The sequence below is a fragment of the Nyctereutes procyonoides genome, unplaced genomic scaffold, assembly GCF_905146905.1.
Source record: "Nyctereutes procyonoides isolate TBG_1078 unplaced genomic scaffold, NYPRO_anot_genome, whole genome shotgun sequence".
Lineage (NCBI taxonomy): Eukaryota > Metazoa > Chordata > Mammalia > Carnivora > Canidae > Nyctereutes > Nyctereutes procyonoides.
Window position 1 is genome coordinate 12556288 of NW_026575146.1, and position 27629 is coordinate 12583916.

The 27629-nt window shown below is 40.0% G+C and overlaps 1 long non-coding RNA gene across 1 annotated transcript in view; it reads left to right on the top strand.

Annotated features, from left to right (window-relative positions):
• Positions 1 to 964: 964 nt before the first annotated feature.
• LOC129499659 (uncharacterized) overlaps positions 965 to 27629 on the top strand; it is a 32530-nt gene continuing 5865 nt past the window's right edge. Inside the window, exons 1-2 of the long non-coding RNA XR_008662431.1 lie at positions 965 to 1114; positions 10194 to 10292. This is a non-coding gene — a long non-coding RNA (uncharacterized LOC129499659). The remainder of the gene's footprint in view (positions 1115 to 10193; positions 10293 to 27629) is intronic.

Sequence of the window (27629 nt, forward strand, 5' to 3'; positions counted from 1 at the left end):
GGATTTAGAGGAAACTATGTGGCTCAGAGCAGGCCCTGCATGACTAAGCCACGCTCCCAGCCTTGCTGAGGCCGATCCTCCCAACCCTGGCCGACTTTGTCAGAGGGCAGAGTGACACATTTGCACATGGTTAAACAGTTTCGTCAGTGAAGTAGATTTAAACTAGCTTTAAAAGAAGGAAAAGAAAACATTCAGTGCATTCCACATTTTCCCTTAAGTATACTGTACCTTCCAGTTATGCTGCATTTTGCATGCCTCGGAGCTCCAAAACACTATTTAAATTGTGCACATAAATCATTTTACCCCTGGTGAAACACAGCTGTCTCCTCCAGGAGAAATAAGGGGTGACCTGTCCCAAGTGGCTACACCCTGGGGTGAGGACCCGGCTCGGCCCAAGTCAGAGCGACCCACGTTCCGTCCCGAAGGCTGCACAGGCTGGAGAAGCGCTCATGTCGCCCTGTAGCCATGCACCACAGTCTCTGGGTTAAAAGCTCTCGTTTGAAAAACTGGGAAATTGTACCTCCTGACCACATGACCTCAGCAGTTCCAGCGTGTGGGAAGTGGAGGGTTACGAGGGCGGAAAGGATCATCAGGCAGGCAGGCCCAAGGGAGAGGCTCCAAAGGTTACACAACCCAGAAATTCACAAAGATGTAAAGGGGGGGAGGGGGCTGGGGGCTGGCGGTCCGTGGGTTCCCAGCCCCAAAGCCTTTCCTTCTCCCCAAGAATCCACCGTGGGGGGGGGGGGTTCCTGTAACTCGCAGACGCGACTCGACTGGCAACAACCTTGTTGACCCAGCGCTCACCCTCGGGGAGCGCGGCCCGCGTTCACAAGCCGCTGCCTGCGTTCTAGACGCTTCCCGGGGGGGAGGGGGAGGAGGGAGGGGGGAGGGGGCGGGGCCGCCGGCCGCGGGGACCCCTCCGCCCCGCCCCGCCCTCCCCGGCCGCGCGCCGCGGGCCCGAGCTGGCGCTGGGGAGGAGCGACTGCAGCCCCGGGCCCGGCCGGCCGGGTCCCCGCGGAGCCTGCGCGCACAGCCGGCATCGCCGGCGCCTCCCAGGGCCTCCGTGCACGTGCACTAGTTCTGCGTGGCTAACCCGGACCCCGGAGGAACCTCGGTAATTTCCAAGCCCAGAGCCCGCCCCCACCCCAGCGCGCACGCACGCCGGGGCTGTAGCAATCCCAGTGAGTGCCCCTCCTGCCCCAGGGACGTGCTCCAGGCCCAGTTCCGCGGGAAGGATGGGCTGAAGGCGGCCCTCGCTTCAGGCCTCTCTCCCCGGGGAGAAGAGCCAGGTGGGCCTCTGGAGCACCCTGGAAGCTTCGACTTCCTGGGGCGAAGGAGAGAAGTCCACCTGACCCGAGGCTAGGCCAACAGTGGCTCCTTCCTATGGGGCCTGGCTTTCCCGGTAACGAAAAGAGGCCACGTCGAGTGTAAAAAATTTTCTAAATTACGCTATATGGCTTTCTGTTGAATGATTACGGGGTCTCGGTTTCAGAATTAAATTCATCACCTACCTGACAGCGCCCCAGACTGGGCACAGCCACAAAAATTGGCTGGCTCAGGCAGGCCTCACGCAGCCCCATGGGGTGGCTATTAATACCTGCCCAGGGGCCGCCTGGGTGGCTAAGTGGGTTAAGCTTCCCACTCTTGATTGGGGCTCAGGTCGTGATCTCTGGGTTCTGAGATTCAGGGCTGGGGGGCTGGGGGTGAGCTTGAGGTCCTCTCTAGCCCCTTGCCCTTGCCCCCCCTCCCGAACATAAATCTTCAAACCAAACCAAACCGGCCAGGCAGAGAAGGAAACGGCCTTGATAGACTGTTGGTGTAAAGTCACACCGACCAGCTCCTTGCAGGACCAGCTCCTTAAACGCCCAGGTTTTCATACTATGTGAATGGAAATAACTTCACCCTTGCCTTCGTTTTCTCTGCAACCATTTCTCAGAAGCTGTTTTCATTTCCTTTTTTCCCCTACGTTTTCTCCTTCTTGCTTTTGCTCCCTGGGCCACAGGGTCACTTCTTTCTAGACGCGGAAAGTCTGTCGAGGAGGGAGGATTAAAGGGAGACGTAGGGTAGGGCCCCGAGATGCTATCCATCAGAAAAGGAACAGGGCAGAGCCGGGACTTGTGCTCCTCCTGCCAAGTTAATGTGCTACGAGAACCAGCTGGGTCGGGTCCGGACACGCTTTTCTGTTCTGCAGCTCGCAGAAGTTTTTGTGTCTCTTTAAACTTCAGTGATCTTTGGTGCCCCTAAAGGCAAGTGGGACACCTGAATCATAAAGCTTCAGATGAGTTGAGTTCAAAGTTTTATTTTCTGCTTTTAAAGCCCTCAATAAATTAGGGCAAAGGTAGTTGGAATCCGGCCTCCTGCCCTGGCAGTTCCTCTGAGATTATTAAGGTTGGCTAAGCAATCTGCTGTTGAGAAACCAGGTGTAACAAGACCTGGGTGGAGGGAACCTGGGGTTGTTTGTGGATCTTTCTTCTTCTGTGTGGCATGTGCCTGTCTTTCTGGAGCAGCCCTGCAGGTTTGCCGCCACAGCTGGGTGGTGTCCACCTGCCTTGGTGGTGAAAGTCCCAGAACTCAGGGCTTCCCAGCTAAGTATCCAGCTGGCCTTTAAGGAGAAGGAAGCACTTTTGAGGAACAGTAGGGCATAAAGGAGTGTGAAAGCCAGTGTAGTGTTGTAAGACTCATTAAAAAGAAAATAAATAAAAGCCCTGTTTGAGGTGACATACCTCTTCCTTGCACCTGTATGTAAGCATTTATTTGTGTGTGTATGTTTGTGAAGTACCACTCAATTAATATCTGGTTCCTGGACTTGATCATTCTTACCTTCAAACGGCAACTTTTTGTGGCATTTTATGCTAGTGCAAATGGATTCTGTGCCTGTGAGTTCCAAATTCTCAGGTGTTTTGTCCTGACTGTTCAGTTCTTGTCCTGGTGTTCAGTCCTGTGGGCTGCTGGCTTAGGATACCTCTTCACCCCCCTACCTCCCCACCTCCACCACTATCACCATCTTGAGTACCCTAGCTAGCTAGGGTTGGAAGAGAGGTAATGCTTCAGAGCCCTGCCACCAATTCGAATTGAGTCCTTAGGATTAAAGTGATAGAATGTAATCAAAACGAACATTCTGCACCACCTAAGTTGATCAGAAAGGGAGCAGTTAATTCTGACTGTTCTCTGTTTTCCTTATCATTATGTGGAATCATATTTTGCCCCAACTCTCTAATGTTTTTACATTTCCAACAGAATCATTGTTTCTTTCTAAGACTCTTACAAACAATGGTGGTGGTGGGGATAGTCAGGAATTCCCATTTTTCCCCCTGAGCCTGTTTACTTGCAAATCTCCTGCTGCTGTAGCCACCAACATGCTTTTGAAACCTGGCTGCAGGGATCCCATTTGGTATAAATTTTCAGGCTGTGCTGGACTGTTCTCCCCAGGGTGAACTCAGAGACCCCGGGACATGTGTGTGTGTTGAGACAGGATGGGGACTTCAGGTGGCTTCGTTCCAAAGCCTGGGGATGGCCCCACAATCATTCCAAATCCTGTCCTGGAAGATCTGTCTGCCCACTGAAATCAGGTTCCCATAATAACAAGGACAAAAGTAGATGGGAGTGTGAACTGTGGAAGTATCGGCTCCCTATAGAATGAGCTTGTTGGTGTTCATTAGTGCCTGCCTTTTGAATAGTCCGGGACCTAGAAAAAGCAATAGCTATTTTGCAGGAAGAAAACAAAAAGAGAAAGTGAGCCACCTGTCAAAGAGAAAGGAAATCTTCCCCACTCTGCTTTGTACCATGATCTAAACCTCCTGGAAGTCAGACCCAAAAGATATACAAGCCCAAACTGATGAGCGTATCATGCTGTCATCTCCATGGGGTTTACAAACAGCTGAGAAATGACTCCATTCCTCATGACTCTCCAAGACATTCTCCAGTGAGCTTCGTGGTGACACCAGCTGCTCTTCCACTTCCTGTTATTTACTGGAGGGTGTTCTGTAAAAAGAAAATCACCCCTTTCTACTTTATTCCAATATAGTGGTCATTTTTATATCTCAGTGGTCCCTAAAGCATTTTACAGAGGAATCTAAATCCATCTATTATTATGGGAAAAATACAGACTCTCGGGGAACAGAAATGAAAATCCTTTGGCTGAAATAATTTATTTCTTATAAAGTCTCTCAGTAACAAAGAACCTGTCTGGGTGGTATATAGATTCAAAATCATGGGGAAATGACCCTAAGATTATGTTTTGTTTTTACTTTTTTGTTATGTTGTCTGGGTCAATTAGACAAATTAGAAAAGTCAATGATAAAAAATTTCAAAGTGGGGTAGTCTTTTATTTAGGACTGGAACAACTCTTTCGCTGGAAATCTAAAAATGTTAGGGAATTGGGACAAAATAAGATTCCACATAAAGATAAGAAAAACAGAAAGCCATTAATTGCTCTCTTTAGAATCAGCTTAGATGTGTGCAGACTGTTTGTTTTGACTATATCACTTAAATCCGAAGGACACCCTTCGGATTGACATGTCCTTAAAAAATTATGTGACAACCAGCTCTTAATTACTGAAATCATAGTGCCAAAAGAACTTGTCATAACCAGCAGACCAAGCGACCATTCATAGAAGAGATGGATGAACCGGTCGTGGAGGGCAGTGGGGGTGGCACTCCACGTTCCTGACTGTTCCTTTTCCCAAAATTCTTTTTGGCAAAGATTTAATTGCACCAAATACCAGTTTTATGATGATAAGACTATCAAACTTGTTTCATTGAATACCCTCTTCTCCTACAACTGTCTAAACAGGATTTTCCCATTTAGCACCACATCAATCCAGAGTTATGATTGTGCCACAATTTAGAAGATCCCTTGTATCAAATATTAATATTTGTATAGTTATTAAAGTATTTAATGATTTGCACAGGGACTCCAAAATTAAATATAGCATGTCATTTATAGTCTTCTCTAAAATTATAAATGAAAAATTACTTTCCAGCCTTTAGTTTTTGCTGAAACAACTTGTAAGATGACTTATATTTTAAGTGGTAGGTATAACACTTTTTAGAAAATACAGCACTTAACGCAGAAATCTTTTATGTTGTATAATATGGTGGTTTTCAGATGATGTTTATCCAGGTACTCTTTCTCAAACAAAACACTAAGTAGAAGACAAGTACATAAATAAGGACAAAGGTGTTGAGGGGGCAATGGAGGAATAAGTTAGGCCTTTCAACTCTCGTCAGGGTCACAAAAGCACTTTTGAGGAACAGTAGGGCATAAGGGAGTGTGAAAGCCAGCATAGTGTTCTAAGACTCATTAAAAAGAAAATAAATAAAAGCCCTGTTTGAGATGACAGACCTCTTCCTTGCACCTGTATAAGCATTTATTTGTGTGTGTATGTTTGTGAAGTACCATTCAATTAATATCTGGTTCCTGGACTTTATCATTCTTACCCTCAAACCGCAACTTTTTGTGGCATTTTATCCTAGTGCAAATGGATTCTGTGCCTGTGAGTTTCAAATTCTCAGGTGTTTCATCCTGTCCGTTCAGAAAAGGCCAGAAGGCATGTTAAGGCAAAAATACATATGACTTCAATGAAATTATTTAGATAACTATTTCTATGTTGTAGAGTAACAGCATCTCAAGAAATGATTGTCAAATCATGATTAGAACTTTAAAGGCTCTTTTATCCAAAGATGATTTGTTGGCCGTTGAGAACACTGAGGTCCTGCAAGTCAAGGGAGATCACCTGGATTATAGAGGTGCATTCCAGACCCCAGCACAAGTGTCTTGGCCCCGAATCGCATGCTTTTTTTTCCATTACCCTGTGTAATGCATTGTATAAATTAATGTGAAATTTTTACAACTTAAAAATACCAAAATGAACTATTGACTGCAATAAATTATTTTGTACATTTGTTTAGACTAACCCAGTCTGGTAGCCTGTTTAAGTCATAGTCAAGAAGCACAGTTTGTGTTAGATCACACATCCTGGAAACATCCTTAAGCAACACAAGTCACTGTGAAAGTATTTCAGGAGCTCACGTGGGGAGACAAAGGACACCAAGGTACAGAAAGCCTTCGAGCCTTCTTTGGAAAGTGGGGGCCTTGCGTAGCATACACCAAGTCAGCTAATGCGAGGCTGGGACGGGCAAGCTGAAACTTTGATGTGGAGATGACTCTGGGCCTGGTCCACACTGAGAGCTCCTTCCACACATAACTCCTTGAGCAGTGGGCGGCACGGGGAGGCCTCATCACAGAGGCTGACCTCATACACCAGAGCTCGAAATCTTGCACTGACTGCAGACCACCGAGTGTGGCCTGTGTCGCATAACATATTATTAAAATAAGGGAGCTTTGGGTGGTTTTAACTCATCTAAGCCTATTTGTGCATATGCCATATACATTTTCAATTCCATAATTGGACATTTTGTTTATAAGTCACATTTCTTAAACATGTCATTCTCTGCTTCAGGCTAAGTTGGATTTGTTTGTTTAGTTCCTTCTGAGCTTTCAAGAGAAATCCTACAGAAGGGTTTGCTGTGAACCAAATCAATACACTGGTTTCCATTTTTGCTTTTTTGGCAGCTCTGTTTCTGCCAGGGAATATTAGCTCCTGTAAATGTTAGCCATTGTGTGCCTAATTGTATATACAATTATATTACATGCATTTCAATATTTGTAGATGCAAATGCTTCAGAGTGAACAAGCACCCCAGGCTTCAGTGAGGCAGCTGGACAAGGGGGCGGGCCAAGCCTGTCAACAGCCAGTATACTGAGCCTCCAGGTGGGGGCTTCCCTGTGGTTCAGGATTGTTTGGCAAATGGAAGATACTTGTCTTTGTAAAAGCATCTGGAGGATTTAGGGTTGCCATCCTGTTTGTTATCTGGTTTATTCAGATTATGTTATAAATAGGATGGCCTTGGGGCACCTGGGTGGTTCTATGGTTGAGTGGCTGCCTTCATCTCAGGTCCGTGATCCCTGGGTCCTGGGATCGAGTCCCGCATCAGACTCCCCAGAGGGAGCCTGCTTCTCCCTCTGCCTGTGTCTCTGCCTCTCTCTCTCTGTGTCTCTCGTGAATAAATAAACACAGTCAAATAAATAAATAAATAATAGGCCTTGATTTTTAAATTATGTAATTGATACAGTATTTGAAGTTTCCCCAGGGCAAAGCTAAAAGGAAAAAGAATAGCGCTTATTGTAGATCATGTAATTCTTGCTCCCTGTGCCTCACAGGATTGGTGTGAAGAGCAAATAAATCCGAAACTTGTAAGGGACGTTGCAAACTGTGAAGAACTCTTCCCATTTACTGTCACAGGTACACATTCGTGTTACATTTCAGCATCGAAGCAGAGATGAAAAATTCAGATTATGGCTTTCACCCACTCTTATGAAAACATATGACACTTAAGCTGTTTTTTTTCTTTAATAGCTCTTTTGAAGTATAATTTATGTACCATAAAAACCACTCATTGTAAGCACACACTGATTGATATTTAGTAAATGTAAATGGTCACGCAACCATCACTAGAATCCAGTTTGAGAACATTTCCGTGACCCTAGTAAGCTTCCATAGGCTCTTGTGCAATTAATCCCTTTTCTTATTCCAGCCCCAAGAAATCTCTGATGTGCCTATAAATTTGCCTTTTCTGGACATTTCCTATAAATGGAGTCTTTTGCATCTGGCTTCTTGCATTTATCTTATGTTTTTGCAATTCATCTATGTTGTAACGTGTATCAGTACTTGTTTCCTTGTTATTGCTGAATAGTATCCCATGGTGTGGGGGCACATTTTGTTCATCAGCTGACTGACATTTGGGTCGTTTTGAGTATCTGACTCTTATGAAAAATGCTGCTCTGAACTTTCACATATGCAGCTTTGTTTGGACTTACGTTTTCTATCCCTTGGGTAGATTCCTAGGAGTGAATTGTTGCAGTTTATGGTAAGTTGATGTTTTAGTTTTTAAGAAACTGCCAATCTGTTATCCAAAGTGGCCGTAACACTTTATATTTCCATCAGCAATATACAGCGGTTCCAATGTCTCCACCACATCCATACCAACACTTGATATTGTCTGTCTTTTTGATGATAGCCATCCTGGAGGGTGTGTAGTGATAGCTCATATCCCTAATGATTAATGATGTTGAGCATCTTTTCATGTGCTTGTCATTAGATCTTAATTTTTTGGAAATTTCTATTCAAATATTCTGCCTATTTTTAAAAACTGAGTTGATTGCTTATTATTGAGCTAGACCCTACTTGTTTTTTGCCATTAATTATCATTTCCCCTTCCACCAACGTGTGGTCTCTTATATTCTGCTGCCTTCCAATGTTACTATACTTCTGTACTGTTACTTAAGTTTTAGTACGAATACATTTTTTCCCAAAACTTGATTTTGAAACTTCCTCAAAAAGAAGAGCACTTCCACCTTATTTATATTTTTTATAAAAACATAGCCAGACCTAGCAAGATATTCTGAAAATAATATATCCTCGATGAGTATTTGTCACATAAATGATGAAAAAGTTCATCATTTATATGTCAGTATCACATCAGCACACCTGATACTATAATTTAGTAAGTTGCATTTAATTTTCTTGATTATTACTTATTTTGTACATCAAAGGTTTCAGTTTTAAAACCATCTTGGAAAGAAAGGAGTGCTGCAGATAGTAAACATGGACAAACAAATTTAATTTTCGGAGAAAGATTAAGAGAGATTCTGGGGAAACGTTAATATTTTGTGGTAGTTAATATGTTAAATTAAAAATTCTAGGTGTTAAAATTTTTCTGCAAATGTCTCTGAGTGCCTTAACAAAAATAGTGCAAAACATAATTATGAAAACGGGCAACTCTCTCAAGTGTACACATGAGTAAGTTGAAAGCAAACCAAACGCTTCACCTATCACCGGTACACTGGACCCCAAATAAAAAATTTCTAATTATAAATATAAACCTACTTATGTGAACCTGAATATAAAACAAAAACAACTTTCCCTATGACTAGTAAATAACAGGGAAAAAAAAAAAACTTTTGAGCCTTGCCTGGAAGGATGCCAAAGATATACACTTGAGAATATTTTAAGGTAATTAGCATTTTTGTCTCTGTGTCAGTAAAAATAGGCTTTTGCCTGCTACTAATTTTCTTTGGGTTAGTGAGACCATTGTATGAGTGAAGGGCCGTTAAAGGCCATTTATATTGTACAAACAGAGGCACAAATTAGAGAGGGCATGGTAATAAGGAGAGGGGGCTTATGAGTGCTCAATTATGAGCCCAGAACCCACTTCTATTTTAGGGGGATAGAAAACACATCAATCTTGCTTTTAGAATATTTTCAATTAAAATGAACAGCACATGGCACACTAAGAAACAGCCAAGGCAGCGGCCATGTGGATTTTGAATAATTCTTACGTACCATCTCAGTATCAAAACTGATATATGTATAATGGGCTGAAATATAATTTGAGATCCCAGAAGACCAAGGTCCCTGAGCTGCATAAGAAATTCTAAAGGAAAAGAAATATAAAACTGGACCATCTGTTTCACTTTTCAGCCTGCAACCTTTAGAGGAGAAGATTTGGAGGAGGATGCTGTTTAAACCTGAATAGGGATGAAATATAGTACATAAACTCACAACATATCATTAACTTCCTCTCTCCTAAGCACAGTCAATAGCGTCTGCAAGCCTAGTTCTGCATGTTAAAAACAAAGCACAATGTTAGCTGCACAGAGCATTCACTTCTCTCCACACCAAAACAATAGTGGGTAGATTACTCTCCGGCCCTAGGCAGTGCCTCCTGCCTAATTGGGGTGAGCAAATGGAGGCACCCACTCTACCCGGGCAAGTGTTTGGGGAGTGTAATTATAGTTTGCATATGCAATGATATCCTTATGAGCCCAGTTTGCACTTTCTTTAGCCACTACTCTCAGTGGCTTCATAGCATGTTTTTTATCCATACTTAGGAAAACATTTCAAGATCTCTTCCCCAAAGTTACCTTTTCCCTTATGCAAAATACCGATTTTAGAATTAGAACTAACCAGGCAGTCAGTGTTCACATAATGCTCGTAGAGTGGAAAAGCACTAAATAAAGCAGTGAAGGGTGGCAGGAATGAAATGCCTTTGGTCTCAAGGTAGAGAAACCACTACCCCCCATGAACTTCTGCAAACCATGATTGTATTGGATTTTTGGCCTCTCTTTTTCAGGTGGCGCTAGTCTTCTCTCTTGAAACCTTTGTAACTATTAAGGCTGAAGTGCCATTTAAAGAAAAAGGAAGGCAAAGAAATGAGCTATAGGAAGCCATGGTGAGTCATTTGTCAATGAATCCTTTCTTGAGCTCATTGGGGAAGCAGGCTTCAGGGTGATGGGATCATAGGCTTTATTTTGAATTTGTCTGTTATAACCTTAAAGCTTTCTTCAAGGGAGATACATAGGGTTCATGTCTGATATACAATGTCTGTTGCTATGGAAAGGTTTGTACTTAACCATATTGCGGTGTTCTGTTAGAAGCAGGGAAACCAGAATATCAGTTCATCTCTTTTTTAAAACTGTGTGTTTTATGGGCTAAAACAAAACAAGAAAACATGTACAGCACATACTTCTGACATTGGACAACAATTTTAAAGGCCTTTTTTTATCTTGTATGTCTCAAGAAGCTGTTATGCATTTAAAGATCCGTGGTAGCCTCTTACTACAGAAGTTAGTAGTCACGTTACAGATACCAGTTACTCACAGTATGTAATCAGAGCTCCTCTGATATTTATGTCTTTAAATTCATTTCCGTGTTGCATTTCTCATTTCCACCTGAGTGTCTACTTTTGGCACATTATCTAGTACTGCATTCTTGGTGAACAGTTTCAACACAAAAGATGCTACGGTGAGTGCTTGCTATTCAGGAGTCTTCTGTTCAAAATGGAAAGGTGAAGCGTGCCCTAACATTAAAATTTTGGCTTTCCTGAGAAAATGCAACAGTTGGCCTAAACACAATCTAAACATTTTCAACTTTCACGTTTTTCTTTATTTCACTCATTGCAAAGTATTGTTTGTTTCGTTTTAAGACAGTAATTTCCACTCAGCCTCGTGTCCTCTTCTGGTGCAGCTTCTCTAGTATTTACGGGCTGGGGGGGGGGGGGGCAAGGTTGGAGAGGAAGGAGTGACCACACATCAAATAAAGAGTGAACTGAAAAAAAAAAAAGACAGTAATTTAGGGGCACCTAGTTGGCTCAGTCAGGGGAGTGTGCTTGGGATTGTGAGTTTGGGAAGAGAGATTACTGAAATAAATAAATAATGTTTTAAAATACCAGTAATGTATTGTGTGGTGCTACCTCCTACACTTGTAGGAAAACATATTGGTTCCCAGCATGGACCGTAGAGGCAGGCTGCCAGAGTGGGAGTCCAGATATGTATGCCATTTGTAGCCTGTGTCATCTTGAGCAAGTTTTCTTAACCTCTGTGTGACTGTTTCCACATCTATACCACTGGGATAATAATACTACCTATTTAATAGGGCTGCAGTGGGAATTAAATGATAGGGATCTGGCAAAGCACTGAAAATAGTGCCTGGCACATGGTAGGTATACAGTAAGTGTTGGTTTATTACATTATTGCATGTCTTTTTTATCTTTTTAATTTTGTCTTTTTCTATGAATTTTTATTTTTGTCTTTTCCTATGAATGTGGAGTCATTTCCCTAAACTCAGAAGCATTTAAGATGGTAGAATTTGGGTCATGTTGGCAGGATGTTTGAGAAATATCTGGGGCTGAGGGGCTTTCCTCTGCCCCACAAATAATTCTAAGACTATAACTGACAATTGCCTTGTAACTCTAAGGAAAACTTGGCCTTTTGATCTGGAGTAGTATGATTTCTTCTTTGCCCATTATCCTGCTAAAATCTCTTTTTGATTCTAGATAATACAAATGTAAAAATAGTTTGTCTGGATATATATGTGTTACAGAGGCCCTTATATTTCTATTTACATCAATGCTTTATTAACAGTCCTTATATGTTATTAAATGTAGAAGGAGGTTTAAAATAATTTTAATAATCCACTCCAACATAAGCTCCAACTGGTTTTTACCAGTATCCCAAGTATAATAAATATAGAGATACAGAAATAGACAGGGAGCTCCATTTATGGTATATCCAAACCGATGCGTGAGGATTTGGCTAAACCTGGAAATTGGCGGTTAGTATTTGGCATTTCTTCACAACCAGCAGAACCATTATTAGTAGGCTTGTTTTATTTACTTGGAACATAATTTAGTACAGTCAAGTTAATCTGGCTACCATTGAAGGAAATTTTTCTTTAAAGGCTTTTTTTCTCCCCACATTTCATTTATATACTACCTCTAGTGAGGTCAAATTCCCCTGTAAATATTATCTGATTTATTCTCATAACATCTCTAAGAGATAGAGTGCATTTGGCTATATTATTAACATCTGGGGTTAGAAGATCCACCTTTACTTTGTTAGGAATCACTGAAAATAAATCTCATGTAGACACTAATGGAAAATATAATAGGAGATAAATACAGGTATGTCTGCAAATGAAGATATTTTCCCACCTTTGAAATCTGTTGACTAAAAAGATAAAAATTGGAACAACTTATGATGATTGAATAGTAATAAAAAGCAGCATTTAATCTAAATCTCTCCTTCCTGTGATTACAGCATGCTAAATATTACTCAATACTAGAGAGTCTGCTGATGAGCTATGTAAATGTTTTCCAATAAAATTAAATAGATTAGATTTGGGAAGAGAATGTTAATGTTTCTAAGGCTTTTAAAAGAGTCGTCTTTATTTTTTTTTTGGAGAGTCTTCTTTAAAAACTATTCTGAAAAATATGTGGTTTCAGACTGTGTCTGTGTTCTGGGTCCTAGCAGAGTGAACGCCATTATTTCCACGTGGTAGGAACAGGCAGAGGCAGCCATCATGTTTGAGAAGTTCTTGTCATCTGTGATCCTTTATTGTTAATTCTCTTCATGTATGTTGCCTGCTGCTTTGTCTTGGTTGTCAGAGTTTGTTACTGAGACAAGAGTAAGATCATCCTGCTCTGACAGTCGCAGATTGAGTTGGCATGACGCGCCATGAGGTGAGTCTAATTGCTGTTAATATTGGGAGGATGCATAATCCTATTAAAAAGAAGAACAGTTATAAAAAAATAAATAAGTGGAGGCAAGTCTAGATTACATGAAAGAAGGACAGCTTGATGAGGGAAAACCCATTAACCTGAAAGGAAGCAGTTCTTTGCTTCCAATTTAGCAGTTGTGAGCAAGACCGCATTCATACTAAATCAAAATGGAGACAATTTTTTTGAGTCACTTATAGACTTAAATATTAGGTGTGGAGAAAGAGACCCTACTGTGATTCCTAATTATTAATAGAATATCAAAATGCCACATTAGGTATGTTTCTAGGGAAACTTTCATCTTGTTCCCTAGGTGTTATTAATGAGTCAAAAAAGGTAACTTTATTTTAGGTGGAGAGAACAATACAATAAACCAGAGCTTCTCAAACTCCAATGTGCTTGTGCCTCGTCCTGAGATCTTGATAAGTTGTGGATTCTGATTCAGAGCTCCTCAGTGGGGCCTGAGATGCTTCACTGGAGAAGCTCCCAGGAGATACCTGTGCTGCTGACTCAGGACCCCTCTTGGAGAAGGCAGACTGCCGATAACTCTTTTACAAAGAAATCCAGACAATTACAGTGTAACTTATTTTGCCATCATTTCAGGAAATTGAATGGCAATTGGGATAACAAAACCAAGTCATTTGCTTTGCAAATGGAAATGGAGAGAACAGATCTATTTAAAGCTTCAGGGACTCCTTTATGACTTTTTTTTTTAAAGTAAGCTCTACACCCATCATGGGGCTTGAACTTACAACGCTGAGATCCAGAGTTGCATGCTCTGTGCCTGGGTGGCTCAGTCAATTAAGTGGCCAACTCTTTATTTTTGGCTCAGGTCGTGATCTCAGGGCTGTGAGACCCAGCCCCATGTGGAGCTCCTTGCTCAGGCGGGAGTCTGCTAGATGATTCTCTTTCTCCCTCTGCCCCTCTCACCACTCCCGTACTCTCTCTCTCTCTCTCAATAAGTCTTAAATAAAAAGAGTCACATGCTCCACCCAAGGACTCCTTTAAGGACAACTTGAATAACTGGTAAGGTTGAAGCTATAATGGAACAGGCAGAAAGGCAGAAAGTCTCCTGGTTCCTTTTGGAGCTTCATTCGTAGCCTCCTTCAATACTCCTCTTCCTGGTAGTCATTAGATGGCTACATGGACCTATTCTGTTCATACGATAGATTTCTCAACTTGAATTCATGATACCTTAGTAAGAGAGAGCATTGTGCTGGGGCACCAGGGTGGCCCAGTTGGTTGAGCATCCAGACTCTTGATTTTAGCTCAGGTCATGATCTCAGGGTTGTGAGATTGAGCCCCAAATAGGGCTCTGTGCTGGGCGTGGAACCTGCTTAAGATTCTCTCTTCCTCTCCCTTTGCCCCTCCGGACAGCTCGTGAGCACATGCATGCGCTCTGTTCTCTGTCTCTAAAAAAAAAAAAAAGAGAGAGAGAGAGAGAGAGAGAGAGCGCATTGTACTTCTTCCTCTTCCCACAAACCAGGTTGTTAAAAGAACACTTAACGCTGCAAGCACCTGACAGCATGCACATTTCACCCATTTAGCCTTTCCCCAGGACATGCTGTTTATTGGTGGTTACATACTGGTAAGATCATCTGACACCTCCCAGCATGAAGTCTGGTGTTGTGGGCTCTGGAATACATTAATCTTCATCAGACCTCAGCTGAATAAGAGGGAGAATTCAAATAATTAAGAATACATCGTAGTGAGAAGAGCTTTAAATGGGTTTCAGAAACTTGACTGCACAGTAAATATTCTGAATTTGGGTAATCACAAGCTACATTTATTACTTATCTGGTAAGTATGTAGGGACCCCATAAGCAGAGGGTAGGAAAATGAATTCCAACTAAATGAACAGTATTTGGAGGTATTAGTCTGCTCAGGCTGCTATAACAAAATAGCATGGCCTGAATGGCTTAAACAATAGACATTTATTCCTCAATTCTGGGGCTGGGAAATGCAAGATCCAAGTGCCAGCTGATTCAGTTCCTGGTAAGGAGGGGCCTTCTCTCTGGTTTGCAAGTAGCCTTCTCCTTGTGTCTTCGAGTGCCTGAGAGGGAGAGGGTGGTCTCTCTGTCTTCCGCTCCTTATAAAGCTACTGATTTCCTTCTGAGGGAGCTAACCTTATAATGCCCTACCTCATCTAGCCCTAAGTACCTCCCAAAGGCCAAATACCATCACATTGGGGTAGGGCTTCAACATGTGAATTTTGGGAGGCATTGTTAAGTCTATAGTAGTGTACTAAAGGCTGATGAGATGGTGGTGACTTCGTAATTATAAGATGAGCACAAAGGTGAAGACTTTTTTGTTGCTTTTCAACTTATATATACCTTTTTACATTTGTTTTCTCTAAAGCTGCAGGTGTGTGTGCGTATCACAGTGATGTCAAGTCTGGAAATACGGTCCCTGGTGATAATGCCATCACAGTTTTGAAGGCTACTTATTCTAAAATCAATTTATTCTCCTACCCACAATACAACCTTTTAAAAAAAATAGTTGTGATGAATTTTCTGACTAACTCATATAATCTTACTCTACGAAGACAAATTTAGTCCTACTTCACAAAGACAAATATACTTCTAGCATGTTAGAAAAAAAATCTACACCTTCTAGTACTCACTAGAAAGTGAACATGGCAGACAAATGTGGCATGAAAAGACTTGCTTATATTACTATTTCCAGTACAAATTCATGGAAGTGATGAATAAAATGGAACAACAAACTGCCCAGATATCAGAAACAAAGCAAGAAGCCAAAGCCAAAGCAAAAAATACAGGCCAATGCTGCAGGGACCTCTGGGGGTTTTAGCCTTGGGTAAAGACCCTTGGGGATGAGGATGGGCAGAGGAGGAGGGAGAGCTGGAGGCAGGAGATAAAGCCTTAGACTCACTGAGCAGGGAGGCTGAAGCCCATCCCTTGCAGAGAGCCCGGAGCCTCAGGAGAACTAGCAAAATTCCACTCATTGGCCAAAGGAAAGAGCAAAGACGTTTGCTATATTTGAGCCCAAGAGTGGGCAAAAGCCAGGGAAGGGACATCATTTGAGAAAAACTGATCCCATCCTAGGCCGTTATCCTGAGAGGATTGAATTTATATTATTTGCTCAGAAAGCTAGCTGTAAGTCCATTTTCTTGGAGAGCACTCTCTAAGCCAATAAATTAACATAAAACTACATCCAGAGCCTTGGGAGTCCTTAGGAATCTGACAGAAGCAGAACCCCCTTTCTGTGAGATCACTTTCACATCCTGTGGGTCAGGAACTAGTCAGTCAGCTAAGACACCATAGCAAAATGCCACAGACTGCGTGTCTTAAGCAGCAGAATGAGGCTAGAAGTCCAAGATCAAGATATTAGCAGGTTTACTTTCTCCTGAGGCCCCTCTGCTTGGCTTGCAAACGGCTGCCTTCCTGCCACATCCTCATATGGCCTTTCCTCTGTGTGTGCATATCACCTCGATGTCTCTTGCACTATTTTTTTTTTTTTGAGGAGGGGGGCAGAGAGAAAATTTTTTTTTAAAGATTTTATTTATTTACTTGACAGAGTGCAAGCAGAGGGAGAGGGAGAAGCAGGCTCCCCACTGAGCACAGAGCCCATTGTGGGGCTCGACCCAGGACCCCAGGATCATGACCTGAGCCAAAGGCAGGCACTTAGCTGACTGAGCCACCCAGGTGCCCATGAGAGAGAGAAAATCTTAAACAGGCTCCACGACCAGTATGGGGCCCGATGTAGACCTTGATCTAACCACCCTGAGATCATGACCTAAGCCAAAATCAGGAGTCAAATGCTTTACTGAGTCACCCTAGTGCTTCTGTCTTATAAGGACATCATGAGTCTATCAGATTACCCTTATTACCTTATTTAATCACCTCTTTAAGAGGCACCTGGCTGGCTCAGTTGGTGGAGCATGCAACTCTTGATCTTGGGGTTGTGAGTTAGAGCCCCATTTTGGGTACAGAGGTTACTTAAAAAAATCTTTAAAAAAGCAGTGCTTTAAAGGATGTATGTCTAAATACAGTCCTATTGGGGGTTAGGGCTACAACATAGGGGTTGGGGGTGGGGGACATGGTTTAGTCCATAACAGAAACCTCTCCCAGAAAAACAGCTGAACCCCTGAAGATGAATTCACAACCACAACAGCAAAATGTTACAAAGTACATAAGGAATGCCATCTTAGAGGAGAGTTATCAGAGGCAAAAATCAAGAGACTTTGCACCAAAACAACTACAGATTAAAAAAAAAAAAACAACTACAGATGGAAGAACAAAAATCAGACACTCTAAAATAAAAGGAATAAGCAAAGAGATCTTTAAAAAGAATTGAATATGTAACAAAACCACATGATGTCATAGAAATAAAGAATAGGCAGATCTGGAAAGAAACAAATGGAATATTTAGCAATGGAAATTACAGTCATTACAATCCCACTGAATGAGTTAAATTAGCATATTAGACACATTGAAAGAGAAAATTAGCAAATTGGAAGATATAGTTGAGGAAACCACCTTGAATGAAGAACACAGAGAAAGAGGTGGAAGAGAGGAAAGAATGGTTCAGGGTGTGGAAGACACAACGAGAAGGTCCAACAAGCACCTGCTGTGTCTCAGGGAGACACAGGGAGAGAGGAGCAAATGGGAGATGGGCAATATTCAAAAAGTTAATGACAATTTTCTATAATGAAATATTAGAATCTAAACATGGAAGAAATACCCTGATTCTCAAGAAGGAAAAGCAAAAACAAGTGTCTACCTAGTTTGAAAAAAATCCAACAATTCCAATACTTCCCACAAAAGAAATCTTAATTAAAAAAAATGGTTTCATACAGTACATGTGCTCTGATCATAATGCAGTAAAATTAGAAATTAATAAAAAACAATAGCTGCTAGGAAATGAAAATGACCATACACTATCAATAAAAGGACTCTGAATGACACAAACTATATCAACACATGCATTGAATCTCTTAAAATTATGGGGCACCTGGGTGGCTCCGTTGATTGAGCATCCCACTCTTGATTTTGCCTCAGGTCATGATCTCAGGGTCATGAGTTTGAGTCCATGTCAGGCTCCACACTGAATATGGAGTCTGTTCAAGATTTTCTGTCTACCCCTCCCCCTCCCTCTATGTGCATGCACATGTGCTCTCTCTTTCTCTCAAAAGAAAAAAAAAATCAGCATCTCAATGTATACAAGAAAATGAATCTTTATGGCATTTAGTGTATAGTTGTACCTCATTATTTATAATTCTGGTTTCATAAGCAAATACTTTTCCTTTGCCTCAGGAATACTATTCCTGAGACTGTCTTGTTAGTTGTGTCTGTCTTTGATACTAGAGAACTATATTTTGTTGCTACTTTACAAAGAGCTTTCACACACATTCTGTCATCATCTAATTTCTCTGTCTTGGTGATATAAATCAGGGAGGCATTTGCAACATCCTTGACTAGCATGCAAATCACCTACCAATCTGTGAAAGAAGTACTGCTGGAGTCAGACATTTCTTACCAACTGATTTTATTTCTTCTGGAAGCCTGTAGAGACTTCATTTGGGCATTCACAGTGAGCACAGTCTTGCAGGGGAAAGTTACTGACATTAGGGATTGAGAAGCTTGAAGACAGTCTCCTCTCACCATTATTATTAAGTATCAGACACATGTTATAATAGATTTGTTGTTTAAATGATTAAGAAGAGAATGGTGTGAATAGCCCTGAAATACGTGATAATGGAACAGAGACCACATAGAAACACTTGTTTTTCCTTTAAAATCTATGAAAATTAAATAGACTTATAAGAATTTCTTATGTTTTGCATAAGAAAAAAATTTCTCAGTTGACTTATAAACCACGATAATGTTGGCTTTCAGCTCCCTTAAGACTTAAAATTCTGTGGAGGATTATGTGTGTGTAATTTCTTTTAATAAACCACCCATAGAGGTCTGCTTTGGAAAGATTTAATCTCTGAATGTGTTTTGTAGAGAATTCTGATTGTTATTCCAGAGAGGCAGGCCTCTGTGCCTTGAGAAGTGTTGCGTGGGCCTAATAACAACCCCAGGCACAACCAATGGCAAAGCATTTGACATATAATTCTGTTATTTTAATTTTTATTTTTCGGTATATGTTACTGAGGCATCTCCTCTGCTTTTCATCTATATTGTATTGTTTTTACTTGGAGCTGATCTTGACATCAACTCTTTCTATTCACTGGCTTCCACAAGAAATAGTCCACAATCCTTAAAGATTTGTGGTAGCATCATAAAAGGTTGCATCCCACCTGATGCAAAGTTCAAACCCACAACCCCACTGAACATCTCTTACCCCACCCCTGCCCCACAGTCCTCAGCTATTGGGATTTACCTTATAAGGATATGCTCTGCAACACAGTCTCAGCTGGAGATTCACTCAATACTCCTGCCCCCAGCATTTCCCCTGAAGTAATCCTATTTGCTACCCACCTTGCCTATCAAGCAGGACAATTCAGTCACCCCAGTGGCCTAGCTTATGCCAGCACCCAGTTAACTGCCAGCCCTCTTGCTGCAAGAATTTATTCTCAGAGAGCAATGAGGGTTACAATCAATAATAATTCTGTTACATGTAAAAGGAAATGCTTTATTAAACTAGTAGTACTGACATTTCCCCCTAAACCATCTTTATCTTGTGAATACATTAAGATGCAATATAAAGTAATTTTTAAAGAAATGCAATCATCTAATGACATATTGATTATATTTCCACAATTGTTATTAACATAGTATAACTAAAATTTGAATTTATTTTGGGGTAGACAGAAACTTTGGTTTAAAACCCCAGTGACTTGGGATTTCTGAGGAGTTTCTAAGCTCAGTGAATTACCTGAGCCCTTGACTCAGATTTCAAAAGCTTTTAATTCAGTTCTTACCCAAATTAATCTCAGTAGGTGTTCAGTAAATATTGGTGTAATGAATGGGAAGGTCTGTATATGTCACCACCTCCAGATAATCCGTGGGCTGAAAGTCTGCCTATCTTCTGATATGTTTTGTCTCTTTTCCTTTACTTAGACAAAACAAAAACAAAATGCACTGATCTCCCTTGCCCAAACAGAAACAAAAACAAAATTAAAAAATAGAAAAACAAATATCAATAAAATAACAATAATATTGTATATTATAAATAAAAGTGTTCAATGAAATGTTTGCAATAACAACCCTCATTTCATTGTATTTAAAAATAAACTAAAAATGTTAACCACCAGGACACTATTTTCTCTACCTCCCTTTAATTTTATCAGATTTTAATTTAGTCAGTTTATTACAATGCCTGCAATTTAATAGACTCTTTCATCCAAGGAGTAATGTATTTCTTACATCACAAAGTCAATCAGTTGACTGATAAACAAATAAACCATTCAGCATCAAAAACTACTTGGAACTTGAAACAGTGGTTTGTACACATAGGTAAATAGTTATCTTTGTATAAAATTGAACTTGAGTCACAAGTTCATAGATTTTAGGGGTTAAATTGTAGAATGACATGATTCTCAGAAATTGGCAAAAAATAAATAATTTCATTTTATACAAAACAGCCTTTAGTGTTTAGACTACTTCATTCAACATCACTATGCCAGAATTTCCAGAGATAGCACTTTGATGAGCATTAATTAAGTAAGGTAGAAACACAGCTGCTGATAGACTGCTTGCCTGGTTGTCCGAGTTCTGGACAATGATGTTCCTATAATATTGCATATGATTAAGACATATAGTATATGTATAGATGCACTGATCTCCCTTGACAATGATTAACTTTTAAGCCAAGTGTTATTTCCCTCAGAAAATACATAATTCCCAAGGATAGGTGTGCTAATTTGTGAAAGGGAGGAGACACGGATAAAGAGAATCTGGGATACATCCTCCAAAGAGAGAATTGCAGTAGGAAGGATACTGAAAAAAAAAAATTGGCAAAGTAATTAAGGACACTTCCCAAGTAAGGCTGGAAATCCTCATAAATGTTCTATGCTTTATATCCTTTTTAAAAAGATTTTATTTATTCATGAGAGAGACAGAGTGAGAGGCAGAGACATAGGCAGAAGCAGGCTCCCCTCGGGGAGCCCAGTGTGGGACTCGATTCCAGGACCCTGGGATCACGACCTGAGCCAAAGGCAGACACTTGACCACTGAGCCACCCAGGCACCCCTATGCTTTATATTCTCGATTTCTTTTATTCTAAAGGTTTCATGAGGGGTGCCTGGGTGGTACAGTGGTTAAGCATCTGTCTCTTCGTTTCACCTCAGGTCCTGATGGCAGGGTAGTGGGATTGAGCCCTGTGTCGGGCTCTGTGCTCAGTGTGGAGTCTGGTTGAGGTTTTCTCTCCCTCTCCCTGCCCCTCCCGCTTGTGCTGTCTCTCATTCTCTCTCTCTCAAATAAGTAAGTAAAACTTTAAAAAAGACTTCATGAGACATGAAGATGGTTATCATTATTTGACTTTTCATTGTTCTTTCCTAATTTTTGATTCTTTGTGAAACATAAATCTATCTTTGAGGTAATGACTGTATTAAAGTTACACTGAACAACTATTTTAAGATTAAATAAAATAGGAGAATGCACTTTCGCTGGAAAAATTGATTAAATCCAGTTTCCCTAGTGCGAGAGTTAAATAGAAATGATTTTAAATCAAATTTGCCCTGAAAATTGAACACCAATAAAAATTAATTTATAAAAAAAAAACAAAAAAACAAAAAAACAAATTTGCCCTGAATAAGGGGTCTGCTTATAAAACTTGGAATATCCTTTTAAAGTAGAATGTTTATTATACAGTTTTAGAAAAACATAATACGTAAGCCAAGGTGTTAATTTCCTTAATGCTGAATGTTCTTACATATTGATACAAAGGTAAACAAGTCAATTTAAAAACAACAGTTTATTTGAAGTGGAAAAACTGATTGCTAACTGTATGCAAAGTTCAAGTTCAGTTATAATTGAACAAATGCAAACTTCTAAAACTGAGAAGTTAATTTTTTTCTTTCATATTGCCAGGGATGGAAATATTGTTTTGGGCTTGAGAAATCTGCAGTCTCAGGTAGCATCAATAGGAGTGTAAATTTAGTGATACAACCTTTTTTGAGAGCCATTTGGCAGGATGTATTAAATTTTAACATGAAAATTTTGCTTTTAAATGTAAATTATACATCTTTTGATCTTCTAATTCCATTTAGACATTTATAGTTTTTATACATGTGAACAAAAATAATCATTGTCATATTTTTTGTAAATAGCCAAAATCCCACCGAAGATCCGTCCATGAGAATCTGGTTCTTTTATATGTTAGGGTACATCTATCTCTGCTTGCATGCAAATGTTCATAGGAAGGATATGAGTTATATATGCTCCTAGAAAGAAGTCCAAGGTAAATTGTTTTGTGCAAAAACAGCAAGTTAGAGAACATATATAATATAATCCCATTTGCCTAAAAACCACAGGGAAGTGGGAAAGTAGAGGAACTTTTTATCTGTTTATTATTCTGTCCCACACTACTTTGCTTTGCTTTCTTCTTTCAGCCGTCTGCCTCCTCTCAGGTCTTGATCCCAGGGTCCTGGGGATGGAGCCCTGTATTGGGCTTCCTGCTCAGCAGGGAGTCTGCTTCTCTCTCTGCCTTTGCTTCTCCCCTCCACCTCCCCCTGCTCATGGTCAGGTTCTCTCTCTCTCTCTCTCTCTCTCTCTCTCTCTCTCTGTCTCAAATAAATAAATAAGATCTTAAAGAAGATAGTTGACTAAAGGAGATTAAGGTGCCCCTGAAGTCAGAAGAAGATGCTTACAAACATGGGCACACCAGGTCCAAGAGGGAAGAGGACTTTAAAAACAAAAGTTAAATGTACATTTATTAACAAAACAATGAAAAACACCAGCCCATACTTATATGTAGCACTTTTTCATCTTTTCTCATACTGTCTCATTTCATTGCTATTAATGAAGATGCAGGGCAAGTGGAGAGGAATTAAAGGCACAATATGAGGCACCTATTTTTGAAGCTCTTTTGTAGGATGGATCCAATTCCGGATAACTTTTCCAGTTGTAAATAGCAGTGACAAGAACCAAAAGTATTTTGCTTCACATCATGTAGATGTCAGTTACATGATGAGAAAAAAATAAAATATTCATGCTACAGGAAAGTGGCTTTTGCAGACTGGAAAGCAACTCTGATGCACTTAGAAATGCTTATTTCAGGGAGATTTTCTGCTGTTGGACTCATGGAACTGAAAGAAAAAAAAACAGATGAGAAGACTCAAGGCACTGAAAGAAAAAAAAAAGCAGCCTGTCCTAAAGGTTGTTTTATTTATTCCTCTTATATTCCTATCAAATTTTCTTGCAAACTCCTTTGGAGGTTAAAGTTTATTTTAGAAAGGCAGTACCTTGGTCGAAGCTGCTTTTCAATAAGGAGGAGGATAGATTCAACTGCCCTCGTCCTAATTGCTTTGTGAAGCCTTCCCTTCTCCCTAATCTCACTGTAGTTTCTTAAGAAATGAGGCACTTACATATCCCAGGGGGTTAAATGGAGATTTCTGCTGCAGAGGATAAAGTAGGGAGTTTGCTGCATTAATCATTGAATAACATCAATCACACATCCACTTGGGCAGTTAAATTTCTGTTGAACAAAGTACAGAAGTACCTGGGGAATGTCTCCCTCTTCATAAGTGGTGTTATTAGACGTCTGTCATGAAGGCCTTGTAAAAATAGATGTTGGGGTGCAAACAAAATCATTTTAATGCTAACACAATGCTAGGCACATAATGACTAATAACCTATAAAAAACTGAGTAAATAAATTACATTCCGAAGTAAATTACTGTACCACTTCCCGTAAGAGTCTGTTAATCACCTTCCTACTCCACACTTGTGTGCTCATTGCAGCAAGGATGATCTTTCTTAAGCACCATTTTGGTTTTTCAGACCCATTTTCAAAAACTATAATAAGTCAAAAATTTTACTCAGGTAAAATCCATATTGCTGATCCATGTTGAAAAGGGTTTCTAACAATTGGTCCCTTCTCCCTAATTTCCCTTTTAAAAAAATAAGTCAATCAGAGGACAATCATCATGTAGTTTCACTCATACATGGAATATAAGAAATAGTAAAAGGGATTACAAGGGAAAGGCAGGGAACTGAGTGGGAAAAATTAGGGAGACAAACCATGAGAGACTCCTAACTCGGAAACAAGGATTGTGGAAGGGGAGGTGGCCAGGGGGTTGGGATAACTGGGTGACGGGCACCGAGGAGGGCACTTGACGGCATGAGCACTGGGTGTTATACTATATTCTGGCAAATCAAACTTAAATAAAAACAAATAAAAATATAAAAAAATATTGCGCATTCATATTATCTTTGCTAGCCTAGAACACATGTGAATCTGCTTCATAATTTGCCTTGCCCCATCCAAATGCTACTTCTATCTGCAATGCCTTTTACTCTCTCTTTTTTTTTTAACCATTCCAGATCAATCCCACTCTGGTCTTACTGTCATTTGTCATTCTAGCCAGCTTTGAGAGATGTAAGTTACAGGGCAGTGTATTTATAATAATAAAGTTCTGGAGAGTTTTATTTCTGTTTTACATGACTTCATATCAATTCAATGCAATGTTAATGATCTTCAGTGGAATATTAGCACATTGGAGGCAAAGCCTGGTTTTATGACTCTCTTACTCTCATAGAAGAGGCTTCATGACCTTTCAAGGGTCTGATAACATCTTAGAAAAAGACCAAAGTGACTTCCTTTGAAAATAAAAAATATTGGGATCCCTGGGTGGTGCAGTGGTTTGGCGCCTGCCTTTGGCCCAGGGCGCGATCCTGGAGACCCGGGATCGAATCCCACGTCGGGCTCCCGGTGCATGGAGCCTGCTTCTCCCTCTGCCTGTGTCTCTGCCTCTCTCTCTCTCTCTCTGTGACTATCATTAAAAAAAAAAAAAAAGAAAGAAAATAAAAAATATTGGGACACCTGGGTGGCTCAGCAGTTGGGTGTCTGCCTTTGGCTCCAGGTGTGATCCTAGGATTCGGGATCGAGTTCTGCATTGGGCTCCTTGCAGGGGTCCTGCTTCTTCCTCTGCCTGTTTCTCTATCTTTCTCTCTCTGTGTCTCGCATGAATAAATAACTACAATCTTTTAGAAAAAAAATAAAAAATATCCTATCGGTGGGTCATATCAATATCATATTGAGTCAATAATGAAAAAGGGTCAACTAATCGCAAATCAATCTAAAACTATAATGAAATTCAAATATAAGTCCCAGCTTTAATAGAATTTGTTTTTGTTGTTTTGTCAGAGCATTAAAAAAGCATAAAGTTCATTTTGAGAAATTTAAAAAAATTTATTAGGGAGGATTTACCATATCAGTTATTATACAAATATTTAAAAGCTAGAGTAAAGTTATGGCACTGGTAAAGAAATAGATATATAGATTAATAAAACATAACTGAAAGTTCAAAAGTGATCCTTGTATGCAAGGAGAATTTAGTTCTTCCTAGAAATGGCATTTTGTATCAGGGGATAAAGGATGATCTGTTTAATAAAGGGTGAAATGTTTGGTTAATCACTTGGGAAAATAAACATTTGGATCCCTATAATATAACAAAATAAATACCAGATGGATTAATAATTTCTAAATAAGTTAAATAAAACTAAAACAATACATAAAAGTGTTAGTGGATATCATAGGCTATTAGTGGATATCATTTTTCTACAGTCTGAGAGAAGAGAGAACTTTCTAAAAATGATACCAAAGACAGAAAATGAAGTCTTGATAAATTTTAAAAATTCCACATAAAAATACCACAATTAATATTTAACGATAGTGAAGTGACCGAAGAAAATATTTATAATATATAAGGCAGACAAAGGGTTAAGTACTCAATATTTAGTCTTCTAAAATCTAATGTAAGAGAATGCTTTGATAGAATAATGGGTAAGGAACTTAAAAAAACAACATGGAATAAACACAAATGGTAAAAATTTTTTTTTAAAGTTTAACCATTCTAGTAATCCAAAAATCATATTTTTGGCCCATCTGATTGACAAAGTGAAAATGAATGAGATTTGGCAATATATCCGAAAAACCTTTAATAGGCTATATCCTGAGGTGCCTAAGTAGCTCAGTCAGTAAGCGTCCAACTCTTGATTTCAGCTCAGGTTCTGATCTCAGAGTGGTGACACAGAGCCCTACATCCAGCTCCATGCTCAGAAAGTGGTCTATTTGAGACTCCCTCTCTCCTTCTGCCCCCCTTTCTCTCTTTCTCTAAAATAAATAAATAAATAAATCTTTAAAAAATAAAAGGATATATCCCATGACTTACCCATTCTATTGGAAGAAGTAGGGAAGGGACACCTGGGCGGCTCAGTGGTTGAGCATCAGCCTTTAGCTCAGGTCATGATCCCAGGGTCCCGGGATTGAGTCCCACATTGGACTCCCCACAGGGAGCCTGCTTCTCCCTCTGCCTGTGTCTCTGCCTCTCTCTCTCATGAGTAAATAAAATCTTAAAAAAAAAAAAGTAGGGAAATATAGGCACAAAGGAATGCTTATAGCAGCTGATCATTACACCAAAATATTTGGGAAAACGTGTTATTTGGAAAATCCCAAATAATAAAGCTTAAATGAGGTAGATATTTATTTTCTTGCCATATAAATGAAAGTCTTAAGATAAAGCAATCCATGGCTGATACTGCAACTCCATGATTAACAGTGACGCAGGTTCATTCTATCTTGTCTACAATCTCTTAAGATGAGAATTCCACCTTGTGATCCAAAATAGCTCTTTGATCTCCAAGCATTTCATCCATACACACAGGAAATAGTGTATGAAGATACCCTAGGACAATAAGAAGGAAGAAAAGCACAGTTCTTTTCTTTAAGGATATGTCCTGGAAGTTGAACATGACATTTCAGTTGGGTCACATGGCCACACCTAAGAGCAAAGCAAACTGAGAAATCAACCTTTATTCCAGACAGCACCTACCAGCTAAAAACTAGGAGTCTTGTCACTAAGGAAGAAGAGAATGATGGGTTTTAGGGGACAAGCTGCATTCTCTTCCGTATAACCAAAATGTTGACTCATAAATGGTTCAACAACAAATAAGTTATGGTTCATTCAGACAACGATGTGCTATATCATTGTTAAACTGATGGTATGGCTCTACAGTTATTAACATGGAAAGAGATACCCAATATATTATTAAATGACAGAGCAGGTCATGAAATTGTTTTTATGGTATGATTCTATCATCTTTTCTGTGTCTATCTAGTTGCCCTTTCATATATTTCATCTATTGATTGATCGATCAATCTGTCTTAAAGTGCTTTTTAGTTTTTAAAGTGATAGGATTTCTAAATTTGTTGGTTTTTAAATTTCTGATGATGGTGCGTTGTGCTATGAAATGTGCTGTGTATGAAATGAATTCTTTGGTATTTGTTGTGACTGGATTGTGTCACTTTCTAGTAATGATCGGTTCTCCCTAATTATTGGGGGCAGGATTCTGTATATATGTTCATTAGAGCTAGCTTATTAATT